The sequence below is a fragment of the Leopardus geoffroyi genome, chromosome A1 (assembly GCF_018350155.1).
Source record: "Leopardus geoffroyi isolate Oge1 chromosome A1, O.geoffroyi_Oge1_pat1.0, whole genome shotgun sequence".
NCBI classification, from domain to species: Eukaryota; Metazoa; Chordata; class Mammalia; order Carnivora; family Felidae; genus Leopardus; species Leopardus geoffroyi.
In genome coordinates, this window is record NC_059326.1 from 100,099,501 (window position 1) to 100,118,321 (window position 18,821).

Here is an 18,821-nt window from a genome sequence, read left to right on the forward strand (position 1 = left end):
TTTCTTGAACACACTTATGCTCTGAAGTGTCATCTATCATAATGCTGATTTACACTCATGAATACTCAATGAATGTCAACTGATGCACTCATTTGGAGAATTTATAGCTGAATGAGGGTTATCATTTGTTTCAAATTTGCTCTAACAGACTTAAAAATTCTTATCAGTACAAGCATAAATAACTAGAGTATAAATAACTAGAACAGTAGTGGTATGCAATCTTTATTTTTGGTATTCAATATTTATTTTTATTTTCTTTAAAATACACACATAGTACTTTGTCACCCTTTGTGACACCCTTTGTCAATATTTATTTTTATTTTCTTTAAAATACACACATAGTACTTTGTTACCCTTTATGACACCCTTTGTCACCCATCCTAATGAGATGTTTACTTAGTTTTCTCTCTCTTCCACTTTCTCTAAACTCTCTGTGACTTAAGACTCAGCCAGGTGAAAACAAACATATGGCTACCACATGGGGGATAATGTAAAGTGTGTGCAAGCCCTATAGGAGACAATCTTGCCACACATTGTGCTCTCTGTTCAATGACAAAACTATTATTCACAAAATGGGAGAAACCACACTTCCTTCTATACACTGAAATAATAACAATAATGACAATCACAACAACAATAACAACAACAACAACAACAACAATGGTAGCTACATCAAAATACCTTTACATTTTAGTTTTGCTAAGAGCCATATCTGATTCCACTTTGACCTTGGTACTTTCTTTTCATAGACAGTTCTGCATATGGCATATACCATATGCAGAAGAATGTTGAAATGATACTAATCCTCTTTTTCTATTCTAGGCTATCAAAGTCAAGAATTTATTTTTTTTAAGATTTCATTTTTAAGTAATCTCTACAAACAACATGGGGCTTAAACTTACAACCCTTCAATCAAGAATCGCTTGCTCCGCAATCAAAAGTCGCTTGCTCTACTGAATGAGCCAGCCAGGTACCCGATCAATATCAAGAATTTAAACAGAAATATTGTTTGGCCCATTGACCAAGAAGTGGAATTTGCCCTAAAGCTATGTACACCATGTTTGTTAACTGTATTTATAGTTCTGGGATAATTCATATTAATGGAAAGTAGAATTATGCAAGAAGCCCAAACCATATAACAGTGCTGTTGAATGACCAAGGCCAGAACACTAATGCTATAGTCAAAGAACTCAGGCTGAGCATTAATTCTTTTGTTTGGGGCTCAGGAAGCTCATATCAAACTTGTTCTTTGGTAAAGACGAATGCGCTTATGTGCTTTGGGGCCACGTCCCTGGGAAGCACCACAGGGAATCAAATAAAGAAGGTGGGAATTTGGAGGTGCGTAGGGGAAAACGAGGAAAGAGGGAAGTATGCCGTCAACACAAGGTGGGTCTTGAGAGGTGAATAAGAGGCACATTTTTAACAAGTAGTTCAGAAAGGTAACAAGAGTGAAATCAAGAGCTAGAAATCATTTGACTTGGAGTAAAATGGAAGAGAGTGAGTTTGCCTTAAAGTTCACAGTGTGCTGTGTTTTCTCCTCATTCTTGTCTTATGCCACATTACCACCTCCAGGCGCTCACCCAAATATAAAAAGTAGACAGTTGGTACATACTTGTCTGTGTTTCAAGGCGGAACTGAAAAAAAAAATCTGTAAACAGACTGAGTAGAAGAATTCCAGAAATTATGAATTTTAAATATATCTTGTTTGGTTACCCATCCCCTTGGGCCACCTAGGGAATGGAAATGTGGAACTTAACCCTAGGGAATGGAAAAGTATTTCATTCTAGTGTCTTTCTGCATATTCATATGTGATTAAGTAAATAATGGTAGTCTTTATAACAAAATGGAAAAACGAGAAGAGATGAACTTATGATAGAAGAATGGCTCTTTGAAATTCACTGAACCAGAGTTCACAGTAGTTTGGTTATATTGACCACAAAAATGAGGGGTCAGCCAGTTGGCAAAACTGCCCACGAGTGAAGTCCAAGTGATTTGACTGGGCCTGATGGACTGTCCAATGGCAAAGAAGCAACTCTTTGTCTCACTGTGCAGTGTACTAGGCTCATTTCTGTTTTTAACGGAGAGCCCACCGATCTCCGCAGTCCACGTCCTGGTCTATTAGCTGCCCCTCAGCTCTTCCCGCATTCTACCGTCCTAGAACCCTAGAAGTTATTGAATTTCATATAACCTGGGTGTGATCCTCTGAGAGGGTGGGTTAGAAGTTGGGAAGACGTTTATGCTTAACTGGGGCATCTCTTTCTTTGCCCATCACATGCAATGATTGCAGCCGACCATGAGTCATCTCTCTGTTTTAACTTAACCCTAGGGCCCGGAAGAACAAGACAACAAATTACTAACAACCTAATCCAAATTATATGGAGGGTTTTTTTTTTTTCCCTCCCCTGCAAAGAAATAGATCTCAGAACATTTGAGAGTGTTACGCGTGTTTGGAGTAGAGGCAGAGTGGAAGGAAGATTGGTGAGGCTATGAAGGAAAAACCCTGTTTCCTGATTGTACTTGACATCAGTTTTGAGAATCATAGTTCTTTCTCTTTTTGTTATTATTAGAATACTACTCATTTAAACCATCTACTTCCTCTTGATGATATAGCACCTTAAGCACAGAATCAAAGCTGTATATGTAATGGTTCTTAAAGCAGTGGGAGTCTCTTAAAGCACACCCAGTTAGTTACAGTTAGGACATTGTTGTAAACATGGGTTTTTTTGCCTTCTATCTGTTTTATTTTGTACCTTTCTGCTGTTTCATGGATCATAATAATTTCTTCCAGAAGGTAGCTGATAAAAAGAGAAAAACTGAAATTCATAAAGTCTTTGGGAGTAGTGTCTCCTACAGGTCATCTAATGGCCCTGGATAGTTTTTCCACTCCTCTGGACAGTTTGACCACTCAAACACCACTCTTTGAGGAGTGGTGAAACTGTCAGTTTATGGGATATGTGTATGGGAACCAGACAGGTTTTTCTACACTGACCCATCTTTTATACTCTATTGTCCCTGGTCTATGTAAGTTTTTGCAAGTAATTAGTACAGGGGCCTGTAACAGTGGCATATTGAAAAATATTAAATGTAGATAGTAAATATCAAGTGAAAAATCTTACATGAATATATACATCAAAACGATCTGCAGCTAAGGAATCGCCAGTGCTGGAATGATTGAGTTGACTACCCAGGGCCTTTCCACACTTGCTAAATTGTTCCCTAGCAGAGGAAGGAAATAATAAGGAAATATGCAATAATAAGAAAAATAAGCACCCTCTCTAAAAGGACAATACCTGTCTTCTCATTAATAAGACACATTTCTATTTCTTGTCATTAACTACGTTTTTGGCACAATGCATAATGCTTAAGGGCATTACCTCATTTTATCCTCCCAACACCCCAGTGAAAGTAGTTGTTAATACTTTGATTTAATGGATAAAGGGCTGAATCTCAGAGAGATTAAGTAACGTGCTCCGTTAAAAACTGACAGAGCTGGACCTTGAACCCAGCTCTATCCTATGATACACATTATATGAAACTCTTGCCAGGTGAGGTAGAAAGGAGGTAAGTACCAATTTTTTGGGATTTTCAGTGTGTTAATTATTGGAGAAATTTGGCTAATTAAAGGTTACACGATTAGGAGATTGTGGGCAGGCCAACTAAATGAGTAGACGAGCAGTGACTACTTACCTAGTGCCTGTAGTTAAATGGCTTTGGAATAGGTGTGACATACAAATCAACTGGAAGGTGGCACATAGTAGAAGGAAGCTGGGTGATGGAGACCGACAGTCCCTGGAGAAACTCTTACCTCTACTATTTACTAGTAAGTAGTTCTTGGACGAATTACTTTGTTCTGAGACTTAAGTTACTCCACCAGAAATAAAGATAGTAAGTCCTACCTTGCAGGATTGTTGTGTGGATTAAATGTAAGTGTATGGCAGAGATTCTAGCTTATAGCAGGCACTAAGTACATAATGACCATTGTTACTACTTGGTACTTGGGTTTTCAACTTGAAAAGTCAACAAAGACTATTTGTATATAGACAATCATGCTAAAAGGCTTTCTATATATATAGAAACAGAAACAGTCTTTCCTTTCTAAAGTGCCCATTTTGTTACTTCGGGGCACGAACATTCCTTGAAAAAATAAATTTTATTGAGATATAATTTAAATAAATTAAAATGTATAATTTTTAAGTGTATACTTTGAAGAATTTTCGCAAATGGTATGCCTTTGAAACTGGCACCAGTCAATACACAGGTTATTTCCTTATTATTTCACAAAGTCCCCGTGAGCCCACTCCACCCTTGCCCCAGGAAACCACAGTTCTGATTTATTTTTTCCACTTAGACTAGTTTTATCTCCTCTGGAAGTTCATATGGTTGGGAATTATACAGAGGGTACCCTTTTGTGTCTGTTCCTTTGCTCAGCATGTCTGTTAAATTCATACATATGTTGCTCAATCAGAGGTTCATTTGTTTTTCTTAGTGAGTAGTATTTCATGCTATGAACATACAATGATTTGTTTTCCAGATCGGTATTATGAATAAAGCTGATATGAGCATTCATCTACCAATAATTCTGTGGATGTATTTTTCATTTCTTTGTGATAAATACTTAAGGGCAGAATTGCTGCAGCTTTAGAGTAGGCACATGTTTAATTTCATAAGGAACTATTAAATATTTTTATAACTAATTGTATTATTTACCTTTGTAGAAGCTACATAAAAAGTTCCCATTGTTCCACATCCTTGGCATCCCCTGATAGCTCAGTCTTTTTCCATTTTAACAATTGGCTGTATAATGGCTTTTCATTGTTTTAATTTGCATTTCTTTAAGGACTAATGATTTTGAGCATTTCTTTTGTGTGCTATCTTTCATGCGCTACACATTTGTGAAATATATGTTTTGACCTTTTGCCCAATTTTTAATTTTTTTTATGTTCCTTCTGAGGAGTAAGAGTGTTTTATATATTCTGGATACAGACTTATGTGAGACGTATGTATTACAAATATTTTCTCTGTCTGTGGCTTACCTATTCATTTTCTTAATTATGTCTTTTGAAGAACAGGAGTTTGTAATTTTGATAAAATCTGGTTTACCAGTTTGTTTCTTTTGTGGTTAGTGCTTTTTATATCCTGTCAAAGAAATCTTTTTCCAGCCCAAGTTCACAAGATTTTCTTCCATGTTTTCTTCTAAAAGCTTTATGAATTAACTTTATCTGTAGGTCTGTGATCCATTTACAAACATTTGGGGGATATAGTATGAGATAGGAGTTGAGGTTTATTTGTTTCCACATGGATATCCAGTTGATACAGCATTATTTTTTGAAAAGACTATTCTTTCTCTAAGATGCCCCTTGACACCTACTTCAAAAATCAATTTGCCTTAAATGTGTAGATCTCTTTCTGGACTTCTTACTATTTTTCACTGATGTATTTACTTATTCTTATGCTAGTACCACACTGTCTTGATTATCATAGATAGTAAGTCTTGCAATTAAGTAGTGAAAGTCCTCCAATTTTATCATTTTTTTTCTAAAAATATTCTGAGTGTTTTAGGTTCTTTGCATTTCTACTTGCACTTCAGAAACAGCCTGTCAATTTCTACCTAAAATACTGCTGAAATTTTGACTCAGGTTGCATTGAATCTATAGATCAGTTTGGGGACCATTTATATTTAAATAACATGAGTTTTCCAGCGCTGCCTGGGTGGCTTGTTTGGTTGAGCATCCAACTCTTGATTTCAGCTCAGGTCATGATCTCACAGTTTCATGAGTTCAAGTTTTTGCATCAGGCTCTTCACACTGATAGTGTGCGTGGAGCCTGTTTGGGATTCTCCCTCTCTTCCTCTCTCTCTGCCCCTCCCCCAATTATGCTCTCTGTGTCTCTCTCTCTCAAAATAAATAAATAAAATTTCCAATCCATGAACATGGTATATCACTCCACTTATTCAGGTCTTCTGTAATTTCTTTCAGCACTGTTTTGTAATGTTCGGTATAGAAGCTACATGTCTTTTGTTTTAAATTTATTCCTAAGTATTTTATGTGTGTTGAGGTTATTGTAACTGAAAATATTTAAATTTAATTTTATTGTTGTTTGTTGCTAGTTTATAGTAATACAACTGATTTTATAAATTGATTTTTTAACTTCTTAAAAACTTTTCTTCTTTAAGATTTAGGGAGCAGAGTAACAAGAGACTGCAGAAGAGGTGTGATGGATGTAAATAAGAGAAAGAAAATATCAGGAAATACCCAGAATGATTCTATATAGGCCATTTTAGGAAATAGGTAATGAAAAAAACAATTCCATATCAGTTAACTTTTGCTATATAACAAACCAACCCAAAACATTGTGCTTAAAAGAATGCACATGCTGTTATTTCACAATCTTTGAGTTAGCTGAGTGGTTCTTCTGCTATTTTCACATGAAGTCACTCATATTCAGTTATATCTTTTTCTCAGAGATATATATGATACATACTTTATTCTGTCTGTAAATGAATCATTTTATTGGGGAAAATAATTTTGACCATAAAAAAATCTATTGAAAAGAACATGAATAATTCATTTCACATAATCAGAATATTGAAAATGGCCAGACGTTTTCAAAAATATTCATTTGTTCTTTCATCTAAAATATTAATACTTCAAATAGTTATGGTAATTCATTAAAAGATACAATATTATAAGGTGTTATAGTTACTTTTTAAATAATTTTAACCCCACACAGAGTAATTAAAGAGTTTCACAAGAGGAGGAAGGAGCAATATTTATATATATGAAAGTTGTGCTTAATCCTGGAATAAGAAGGAAATAATTTTTAAATGAATGGTTAATAATACATTAATACATATGGATCTCTTCCAAAACTTTTAATATATAATATGTCTAAACATTATTTTTCTGCCCCTTAGTTTTTCCTTTATTGTCATTTATCTTAATAACCACAGTCCCATCTGGCTAGTCCAGATACCAGGAAGTCATCCTGCAAGTTGCTCTGTCCTTTACCCTCAATATGCAACCTACCAAATTGTTCATTGGACCTGCTTTAATTTTTTAGGCATTTCTACTTCTCCCCATCTTCATTTCAAATGCCCCTGTCCCCATCACCAATTGTCTCTCTCTTAGGCAATAACTTCCTAACCAATTTTCCCATATTCACCCATGCCCACCATTCACATATTCCATACAGCAGCCAGGATGATTTTATTACAAACACACTTCTGACCATATCATTCCTGTCAATTACAATGGTTTAGGAGAATCTCACACCGCTTAAGATAAAGTGGAAACCCCATGCCTCATGGACCCTACTCTTGCCTACCTCTCGGGTTCAAGGTACCACCACCCCCTTCTCCTCACGGTGCTATGTCCTTTACACCTGCTACTATTTGTTGCAATTTCCAGGCCAAACTGCCCTTTTTCCAACAGGACCTTTCTTACATAAACCACACTTCCCTCTTCTTTTTTGCTAACCAGCCTCATCAATTCCTTCAAGTCTCAATTCAGAATTTCTTTCTGGAGACTTTCCCTTAACCTCTAGACAATGTCAGTTCCTTATCTTTTGCACATATATAGTATACTGCCCTTCTTTATAAAGCTGGCCTCGCCTGTAATTACATGTTCAGTGTCTATCTTCCCAACTGAACTATCATTTCCATAAGGATATAAATTTCATCAATATATTCATCCAAGCTGTTTATTTCCAACTGTAGGAATGATGACTTTATGTATTGTGTGTGGACCAAGTACAATATCTGTTCTCAATACATGTTAATAAGCATTAATCATAAGAATACTTTGTCTCAGCTTGGTATGGTTTCAACAAACATGTATTACACTCCCAGAATCAGCGTACCAAATGAAAAATCCCTTCAGTTGTCCCAGCATGGGAACTTGTGTTTTCTCACTTGGGAGAGAAATGGGCATAATTTAACCAGACTAGTAGAGCATCTGCTCCAGAGGTCTTGGGCTGAAGCAATTGGAAGCTTAATCTCACTAAAATGACAGGGTCTTGGCGGAGGTGAATGGGAAATCTTGCCCAATACTTGACCACACCAAGCTGACTTTAGTCAGGCTCTCACATTTACATGTACCAATACCTACATGTTTCTTAACTTAAAAAGGGTAAGGGTAACTTAATTGTAAACAAAGAGTTCTATAATAAAGAATTTTAACCTTATCCTATTTAAATTTTCATTTATAAATTGAATAATTCATTCAACTGAACTGTTATTCACATCTTCTCAGGACTTTGGATATTTTGTGCACTGCCCTTTATTGAGAATGGTGTTTAGGCAGCTCAACAATAACTATGTGATGAATTGTAAATGAGATGAGAAGAAACTTGAAGATGATCTAACAGTAAACTGCAAAGCTTATGTGGTAAAATACATGCATGAGCATTGAGATAGGGTTCCTAAAAATGCTGTGACTTGTCCTGGGAAATAACAAAGCCCTGCTAAGAGCAGTTCCAGCTGCATTCCAAATGGTGATATTTTCATATGTGAAGTGCTAAATGATCATTTAGTGATCTTTCAAGCAAACCACAGAGGAAATCCACAAATTACTACAGCAGAATTTGTGTTGACACTTATGTACACAATCAAATAGGTTTTTCTCTAAGTGTCTCCATTAAAGGCTTGCTTTCAAAATGGGAAAATATTGCCTAGAAGTAGCTATAGGAACAAAGAGTAAACAGAAACAGAAATTACTGCTTTTTTTTATCAATACATTTTTACTGTGCTATAACCTTGTACTAATAATCAGTTTTAGGGCACCTGAGTGGCTCAGTCAGTTAATCGTCTGATTTCAGCACAAGTCATGATCTCATGGTTCGTGGGTTCGAGCTCTGCACCAGGCTCTGTGCTGACAGCTCGGAGCCTGCAGCCTGTTTCAGATTCTGTGTCTCCATCTCTTTCTGCATCTCTCTCTCTCTCTCTCTCTCTCTCTCTCTCTCTCTCTCTCTTTCAAAAATAAACCTTAAAACAAACAATAATCAGTTTAAATAAGTGATTAGTGAGAATGAATTGACAAAATTTGCTCATTTCTGTATCGATAAATGGGTATTATTATTAAGTCATTTATTTCTGGAAGGAAATAATATACTTTGCTGCTGATACTAAGGGACCACTAAATAAAATACTGCTACAATGTGCTGCATTATTCTAAATCACCTCTAACAAAAAGATTTTTCTGTCATGCTGGTACTCTAAATTAATTTCTGAGAACAGAGATCTGTATTAAATATTCAATGTTTATTTCATATTGGCTAGAGATTGAGACTGTGTGATGTCTAAAGAGAAAACTGTAAGAAAACTGTCTATGTCTTAAGAATGTACCCCCTATTTTGACATTTTCCTTGGAGATTGACTAAAGTTTCTAATTGCTTAATTGCTATTAGGATGGTTGACTATTGTTTATTGAATTGACATCCTGCTGAGTTGGCATGGAGCCCAAGTTCTATTTGAGTCACGTGTTAAGGACCACTTTTTAGAATTTTGAGGCTAGTATATAATAATTACTAGAACTACATACTTACCCCATGCCTGCCATACTATTAACAGAATGGTTATAAATGAGAATATGGTCCCAAAAAAGTGCCAGTAGTTTTTAGAGTAATACTGAAAGCCAGTGAAATGTGGAGATGTACTGGGCAAAATGTCAATTTTGGGGACAGGATGCTCTCATGTAGAACTAGATTTATGTAGAGTTGTAGTGAGGGGATCTCTGAGCTTGGTTTTTAATCCATTCTAAACAGACTCTCGGCTGCTTGGTATTTGTCTCAACTTTTTGTAACAATTTTTCCTAAAAGAGAAGAAGACAATAGCAGACATGCTTTTATTATTTAAATGTTTCTACTCCCCTTCTGAAAATTTCCTGTCCTCAGAACATGGCTTCCACCGGGACACTTGAAGTCAAACAGCTTCTGGATTTACTGATGCAGGCTACTTACTACTAGGAATTTGAGAAATTCTTGGGAGGTGTCTCACCAGGAACCCAAGAAGTGGAATTTTAGGTGTGGCTAGCAAATGACTTAAAACTGCTTTAGTAGACCTCCTTGCAGACAGAAAAATGTTTTCTATAGGTCTTGTGGGCTTGAAGCCACACAATACTTTCCTTTCCATAGTGGACTTCCTCACTGCTCAGGGATGAGTGTATGGCAGGATGGAGTGTTGCTGGAGGTCATATGTCAAGTTCCTAACTGTGAGTGGGGAGAAACTGCTCTTGCGTTCCTACAGAAAACCACTGAAATGAGTCATCCTCTAGGGGGCAATAGAGTCTGATATAGGCTCATAATTGCCAGGATCAAGTTCCTGAGGGAAGGACTGATTAGGAAGAATTGTTAAACAGTCTTAGACTGGAGAATACATTAAGCAGGCTTCATGTTTACTATAGTCACTCAGAATCTCCTTGAATGTTTGTGGTTAGTGAAGTAGACCATGAGCTGAGTGTAGCTGCCCTGCAAGAGCATTACACATGAAGGAGGCTAAACCCCAGATCTAGGGAGGACTTCAAGAGAAAGGGATGAGGCAAGGCTGACTCAGCCTCGTTAGGTGCGTTGTTTTATTTAAAGTGAGGTTTCTAACCATATCTTAATAGAGGAGTGCCAGGTTGGGAAGGGTCCTCCTCATTTAACAGCAGTATGATTTTCCAGCTACCCAATTCCCTACAGTTGATAGTACCTAGAATAGGAGAAAAAGTGCTCTGGACCACTTCTGATTCCCCCAAACTTTGATGGCTCCTCATGGTCCCATACTGCCTCACTTCTGTTGGTGCAGGTTATCTAGTGGTCACATGCCCGCGTAATAGAAAGAATTCTGTGAAATCACCTTTATCCTCGTGTTACTGAAAATAAGGACACTGGGTGGGTGTTAAAATCCAACTGCTGATGCATCTACTTTCCAGTTTTATAGGAGAAACTTAAATGGACACAGGCGTGCCACACTTTCCGCAGCACATGGTAGTAACCTGTCTGACCCAAGCAAACAAGAAAACCAGGTTGGCGTGTGATGCCTGGTGGTGGTGAGTTGTACAACCACATATGGCATTCTCCTCTTGGTAGTGGGAATAAAGATCTAAGTGGGCCAAAGGTAACAGAGAAAATAGAAGTGTGTACTTGGCAAATATCCAGAGACTCCCTCATCACTTTGTTCTCTTCCAAGGAGAAAAAAGTCTTACTGGTTGCATCTCATTTTCTATGCAGAGTTTGAGTGATGGGATGATTCTTATGAGAAAAATAGTCAAAGCACAGGACAAGAGTAAACGTGACAGAGGGAAAGTCATGCAGCAGGGACGGTCTGTCTATGCAGCTCGAGCTGTTGGTTATAGAATGGGCACAGGGTCCCTCTCCTCCAGAGGAGGAAGATGAGAGAGAGGATAGCAGTGGAAAGACCATGCTGAGGGGCTGAGATGAAATTTATAAAGAGATGAGGAGTAAGAAAACTATCCATTAAAAAGAATGTTAAGTCATGTGGCTTGTATTAACAACACACTATCTGTTTGTAGGCATTTTCCCCCACCAAGAGACTTACTGAAGATTCCAACTGCTTTTATTTACTATTTGAAAATAGGCCATTTGGGGACAGGGACTCAATTACATTTAGATTATAATTAAATAACATACTGATTTAGAATACTATTATCTACTTATTTGCCAAAATTACTTCTTCTAGCTCTCTCTTCACTTTATGTTTTGATAATAATACACTTTCCTAAGTAGCAATAGATCTGAGAAATATTTTAGAAATGTATTTTTAAATCAATAAAAAAATAAAGTTCCAGCCGGGTATTACCAGGCTGCCTGCCAAGTACAGTAATTGTTACTTGTGGAATTTTCTTAGAATGGCCAAGGCATTTGACTCAATAACTAAAACTCTGGAGCGAGTAGCTGGGTGGAGACATTCGTCTGTTGGAAAGTTGGTGGGTAGGTCAAGCCCATATGCTGGAAGAAGAGATTTATGGATTCACTCAGCACATCCAAGAAAAGGAGTATATGTTTTCTGCAAATTGAACATTGAATTTCACTCACCTATTGCTATTAGTTCCCCTTTTCTCTTAACCATTTCTTTGCCTTTTTTTCCTCTACTCCTCTTTTTGGTTGTTATTCTCTATACTAGAACAATACACTGTTTATTAACTTATACTCTTTTAGATGTGTAAGTACAAAGACCACAGTTAGGTCAAGTTAAGAAGGGTAAGTCAATTATTTAAGAACACACATGGACCGGGACTAACCCCAAAGCTGTGAGGAACTCGAGAAATGCAGAGGAATGGAGGCAGTGACAAGGACCGTAGGCATCACTGCTAAACCACGTGATACGGGCTACACCGTTCTCAGTCACAGTGTCCAAGTCTGAGCTTTGACCTTTTTCTCTCTGAATTTCCTCATTGCCCTTTCCAATTTGGCAGCGTGTGGACCAAACCTGGGGAAAGGCAGACTATAAAGGTAAGCACCTCAGCAGCAAATGGTATATACCCTGAGCTCCAAAAGTCATTTCAAAAAGTTCACTTGTGAATGGGCTCTTTTATCTCCAAAGTACTCGTTGGCATGTGCCCAAGTGTAGAGAACAATTAAAGAACAATTTTAAATTTTAAATAGTTTTTCACGATTGCACCTTTTTGAGGTTCTGAATGTGGTTAGAATACCTTTTGTTTCCTCCCCCTGGGTATTTCAGTCTATTGAACATCTTTGTGAACAATTCATTTTTGCTTTTATTTTTAATTTTTTTAAAGTTTCTTTCTTTATTTTGAGAGAAAGAGAACATGCATGTGTCCACATGATCAGGGTAAGGGAAGAGAGAGAGGGAGACAAAGAATGCCACGCAGGCTCCGCACTGTTAGCACAGAGCCTGCTGTGGGGCTTGATCCCACAAACTGTATGATCATGACCTGAGCCCAAATCAACAGTTGGATGTTCAGTGGATGGAGTCACTCAGGCACCCCTCATTTTTGCTTTTAAAAGTCAAACCATTAACATAAGCAACTAAGAAGTACAAAGTCTTTCTCTGACTAATCCATACTTAAAAAAATTCTAAACCATGTAATGTGGTTGTGGGTCTCTCATCAGAGAATTTGTACATATGTGGCACCACTTGCCCAGGGACCTGGGTCTTTATAGGGGCTTCAGGGCACCTCTGGGTTCTCATCCATTCTATTTTTCCCTTGCACATAATCCACTTTAATATCCATTATTTTGGAAAATTGTTATACGTAAACAGGATATTATCTGGCTTCTTTGTCAGTTAATGTAAATGAAAAGATCAATACATTTTCTAGGAAACAGGTAAAACAAAAAATGCTCAAGGAAATAGGAGTCCTCCCTTACATCCGTAGTATCTGAAGTATTTCCTTACCTCCTCCATTGAGACATAGGAAGCCTACCCTCAAAACTACTTTAAATAAATGTAAACATTATTTAAAAGGATGTTTGTAGAACCTTTCAGTTCATAAATCCCTAGAAGTTAATTTACTTTGCTTAGAATTCAGCCCTTGACCACATCAGGAAGAAAGCTCAAGAAGTAGTTTAGGCTCAACCCAAGGGCAGTTAGCTGGGAAAAAACATGGTGCTTAAGCCGATGCTAGGCTCAGAATGCAGCTTATTAACATTTTGTAACTGCGAGGCATCCAAGAACTACATTTATTCCAAATCCAAGAAGAAACGAGGTCATCTGTTTCAGGCTTGTTAGAATTTTGCTTGGGGATTTTGTCAGGGGTGCGGTTCCCCCTCGTGAGCCTTCCTGAACCGCTGAGGTAGGAAAGCTAACATCTACACCTTTCAGAGCCCCCTGAAGCTGGGGTTCGAGAATTTGTCTCTGCAGTCAGATGGGCTGCACAAAACCCGACACTGGGGCAAGGCAGGGTTTCTCCCTTTTCTGTTTCTGCTGAGTTTGCTGGCAAGAGTGATGATGTGGTCACGGGATCGATTCTGTAGCTTTATGGGTCTAGGGCTAGTAGAGAGCCCAGGAGGGGCAAGATGGCTCTGGAGCCGACAATACTTTCCAGATCCCTGGACTGCTGCTAAGGTACGTGTTCCCAGAGCAAAAGCTCCAGGGACGGCTTCCAGATTCCCAGCTTTTCTAAATGTGGTCTAGGTAACGGCGCCTTTGGCGAGCCAGTGTTACAGAATCATTCTGAAATTATTGCTGGAGGCCAGGCTAGCATCCAATTCTCCATCTCTTTCAAGGATTTTATAAAGACCGAACTCCCTGCTTTAAGTTACATCCTGCTTAAAATGGAGAGTTTTCTGTTATCTCTGACTGTATCCTGATTGACAATAGCAGTGGAGGCAATAGGTTAGATATCTAGCCAATTTGGGGCTCATGGAAATGAGGACTGACTTAACCATGAAATGATGGAATAATAATAATCCACAGCACCTGGAATAAAGCGCCTACAGAGAATACAGCTTTCATAACCAAGTGATAAGGGCCATGGCACAGTATGACATGAGGAATAGGGGTTAAACTGGCTACTGAAAAGTGCACTGGCAAGATTAAAGAAATGAGAAATTGAGGGCTTTAAATTTTCCACTCAGTATGGCTAGAGAGCCAGGGATTTTTTTAGCCTTAAACAAATTTTCTTTTTGTGGTTGTTGGTACAGAAATCAATCACAGAGTCTGACCCTACAGCCTGTCAAATTACTCCATAGGTTGAATTCAAAGACTTGCCAGATTTCTTATGTTAAAATGCATCGTTTGAGAGGTGGCTGGCTGGCTCAGTTGGTTAAGCATCCTACTTCAGCTCGGGTCATGATCTCACGGTTCGTGGGTTCAAGCCCTATGTCAGGCTCTGTGCTGACAGCCCAGAGCCTGGAGCCTGCTTCAGATTCTGTGTCTCCTTGCTCTCTGCCCTCCCCTGCTTGTGCTCTCTCTCTGTCTCTCTTCCAAAAATAAATAAACATTAAAAAATTTTAAAAAATACATTGTTTGGGAAGAGTAAGTTTCTAATATCCCAAACTAAAGCCCCTGACCTTCCCATGACAGCAGGTACAGCTCCTTCTACCTAGTGTACTAGTCTTTCAGTGCTTTAAAAGCCTGTCATGACCTTTGCTGATGTAGTCACCCTTCCTGGGGATGCTAATTTGCCTCATGACCCATCCTATGTACACCACCATAAGTAGAATCTAATCTCAGATACCAGAGGGTGCCAGTGACAAAGCCACACCTTAGAAACAAATGCTTTGCACTTCCAAACCCTGTAAATTTTACTAAAGACGTAAAGAAATGTGCTGATGCTCACAAGATTTAGAGAACTCACCAGGAACCTCATTGCACAAAAGGATCTGGCCTGGTAGAAGAAAGAAATGGCTTATTGAAGACAGTGCTTCTGGCGCTAGATGGAGCTCAACTTCTTGTGAGTTGGGGTCTACATAGAAGAGGAAATGTCTTCCCACCAGTGCCCAATGTATGTGCGGTCTGGGCAGGAAGGGGGGTACTATTCATGGTACGTTGAGGACAGTCTTGCCAAATTGTTGCTTTCTGTCTCAGTATGACTGGGGCATGCAGAGCTCTGACTGGCCAGGTCTAATTGTCAGCCTCCGGTAGCAAACATGAAGTCCACTCAAAACACAGGGTTTGAGAATTGGGAGGATGGTAGTTCTCCAAAGGAATATGTGGCTATGATTGCCAGAAGAAGGGAAAGCAACTGTTGTGTCATCCGGGAAGCTATTGCCCCATGTATACCACATACCACCCTAGTGCCTGAAAACCTATCACAAGCCACTCATAACTAATATATTTAAGCTTTGTCCCTTTTAAAAATGGTGAGCACGTTCTAACTTAGGGTCTTATCATCATTGTACAGATCCAAGGTTAAGTTGTCTGTCTAGACTAGTAGACATGAGACTTTATAGAGAGGTGTTTGGCCACTTTAAAGGAAAAGAAGTAAATCACGCACATGCTATAAAATTCAAAAGAATATTCAAGGAATATTCAATATTCAGTATTCACTATATTCAATATTCAATGTATTCAATATTCAAGGAATATATGATGAGAAACAAATTTCCCTTACACCCCGGCCTTTCAAGATACCGGTTTATCTGCCACTCTGGTGACCCGGGGCCTGGGCTCAGTCCTCCTAGGGGGCATACCCCCACAGCTGGCTGTCTCTCTCGTTTCCATCCCAGGGGCAAACCCAAGGTGGAGGGCAGAGCTGGAGTGAGCACAGCAGAACAGAAGGTGCTGAATTCCCTTTCTTGGAGTAGCTTGTGTGAAGAAAACAGGTGGACAGCCTGGTGAGAGGGAATGCCAGATCCCATCCTTCCCCACGGCTAAGCCGCCCTCAGGCCAGCCCTGGCTGGGAGCCCACCACTTCCTCCATGTCCATAAAGAGCTCCAGAGACATGCAGGAAAAGCCTCTCTCCTGCATCTGCTTGGACACACCAGCTCTCTAACCACAGACAGGCCGCTTACAGACACTTTCTCCAGATACCTGGTAAGGGCTGGGCTCCGATTGCCATAACCCGTGGGAGAGGGAAGGAGCCGGGGCCGGGGGCGGGGGGGCTAGTCTGACATGGCTTGAAGCCCCAGAATTCTATCTTTTGTCTTTTCATCTTCTGAATATTTTCCCCAAGGCTCAGCTGGTCTTGAACACTCCTGCCAAGGAGTGACTCGGGCAGCCAGTAACCACATGAAAAAACTTGCCTGTTGTTTTGACACTCGTGGCTCTTGGGAAGATGGCAACTGTTGGAAAGGATTGTATGCACTTCTGAGATTTTATGTACCTAATCTTTTAAAAATAGGCCCTGGGTTTGCTAAAGCGGATAATGTCACCTAGTTTGAACTTGATGAAAGCATAGAAAAGCAATTTAAACACTTGTATGGTTCTCCAAGCATAAGCGCATGGACAGATTTTTGAGAGGATCTGCTGAAGCCTCCTGAAATTTGTATTTCATCACAGATAAATGTGCATTGTTGTTTCAAGAACTTGATTATTAGATCATCAGGGCTGTAACTAACAACAAGAGTTTTACCTGCGCTTAAAAGTGAAATAAATAAATAAATAAGTAGGCAAAAATGCCTTAATAGTAATAACAAGATCTCTCAGAAAATGGATATTGTGGTATTGTGTACTCAAACTAGTAATACAAGTATACTTTTTATCATAAGAATTCATAGTCTTTTCTGGATTTTTATGAGGTGCCCTATACAGGTAATTTGCTTTGCAAACTCTTTCTGCCCTAAATTGAAAAAATTAGGAATTAGGAAAGCAGGTACTGATGCGATTAATAGAAAATAGCATCTATGGTTCAATTTCATAGAATAATTTATGCAGTTAAGGAGAAGTGAGGGGTACTGGAGACAGCAATGTCAAGAAGTCAGACACAGCTGGTGCCATTTCTGCCTCTGCTGCTAATTGCTGTGTACTTTGGGACAGTTACTTAACATCTCTGAGCCTTTCAGTCTTGTCTTCTATAAAATGGAGACAATAAAAACTACTTTGGAAGATACTCGAGGGGACAGTGACACATAGCAGCCACTCCTTAAGGGCATTGTTTATTATCATTAATAACAGGGAAGATAATTGTCAACCAAGAGCCAAATGTACTTTCTTTAAGTGTTAAATAATTAGGTTCCTAAACTGAAGTTGGTTCCAGTTGCTATAATGTGAATTAAGCCATCACGACTTTGGATTACAGAGATTTCTTTATATCCAGTAGGACACAAATAGTTGGGAATTTCTAGGTAATTTTATAATATGAAATCAGTGCTTGGTGTGTAGAAATATTACCCCCAGAGTTGGACACATTGTGGGTCCCTGAGCAAGTCTTTCAGCCACACTCTGCCACAGTGTTATTATTTCTCAAATGCTGGAGATGGGGAGCTACTTTCAGGCTAAAATTAAAAGACATCATGGTTTTGTTTTGGAAAAATCGATTCATCAATATGTTTTTTTTCCATGGCTATAAAAAGTATTTGAAAACGAAACAAAATAAAGTAGTAAAAAATCTTGGTATGTATTTTTTCCTTGGATAATGAGGCTCTCATTCAAGTGCTCTTGGAAAAGATTATTTTGTGCTCTGGTCAAGGTGGCCTACTTTTTTTGTGTGTTGAAGGGCTTTGCAATTAGAAGTTATTTGTATTTTCCCAGGGAGTGTCCACTTTGGGAAGAAAGAAAATTATATGCCTGAAGAATATGGTTGACCAATTTATTGTTGTTTATGTCTGTGCTAGACCTAAAAGGAAATACATAGAATTCAAGTTTCTTTCTTTCTTTCTTTCTTTCTTTCTTTCTTTCTTTCTTTCTTTCTTTCTTTCTTTCTTTCTTTTGGCATGGGAAAGGGTGGTACAAATATAGTGTCACATTTGGTCTTATGGTAGAATATGACTTCCCCTGTTTTAACGTGCTTAGAGGTGAATTCTTTGAACTCACAGTCTAAACCAAGCCACATATGTGTGTGTAAGAAATGGGAGGGAGAATGAATCAGAAGTGCTTCGGTACAGGAAGGTTTTAATAAGTATGTTCTCCCTCTTCTGAAAGATTGCTTAAATACATTTTAATTTGTCTAATGTGTTCATTTTTTTGGGGAAATTGTCAATACAAATAAATTCTTCCCTCTGAAATTATTTTTTACTCATAGGGACTTGTTTCTGTGCCCTGTACAGGAAAATCAGTTATCTCGGCCACCTGGTACATTATATCGCACAGGACTGTCATCAAGAAGAAGGTGTGACTGCAATTATCCTGAGATCGAAAGGCGTTTGCAACGGACACATGAAATAAATTGATTTGTAAAGTACAGGTAGTAGAGTCCACAAGGAATCTGTTGTGGACAGGATTTTTTCATTCATTAGTGCTAGGTGCCCTCTCCTGGTCAGT

At 38.5% G+C, this 18,821-nt stretch overlaps 1 long non-coding RNA gene across 1 annotated transcript; it reads left to right on the forward strand.

The window, feature by feature from the left end:
- The first annotated feature begins 325 nt into the window (after positions 1–325).
- LOC123602339 lies at positions 326–18,285 on the forward strand. The gene is made up of 5 exons (XR_006714448.1): positions 326–970; positions 6,173–6,287; positions 10,908–11,024; positions 16,129–16,436; positions 16,576–18,285. It is a non-coding gene; the product is annotated as an uncharacterized LOC123602339 (long non-coding RNA).
- The last annotated feature ends 536 nt before the right edge of the window (positions 18,286–18,821 follow it).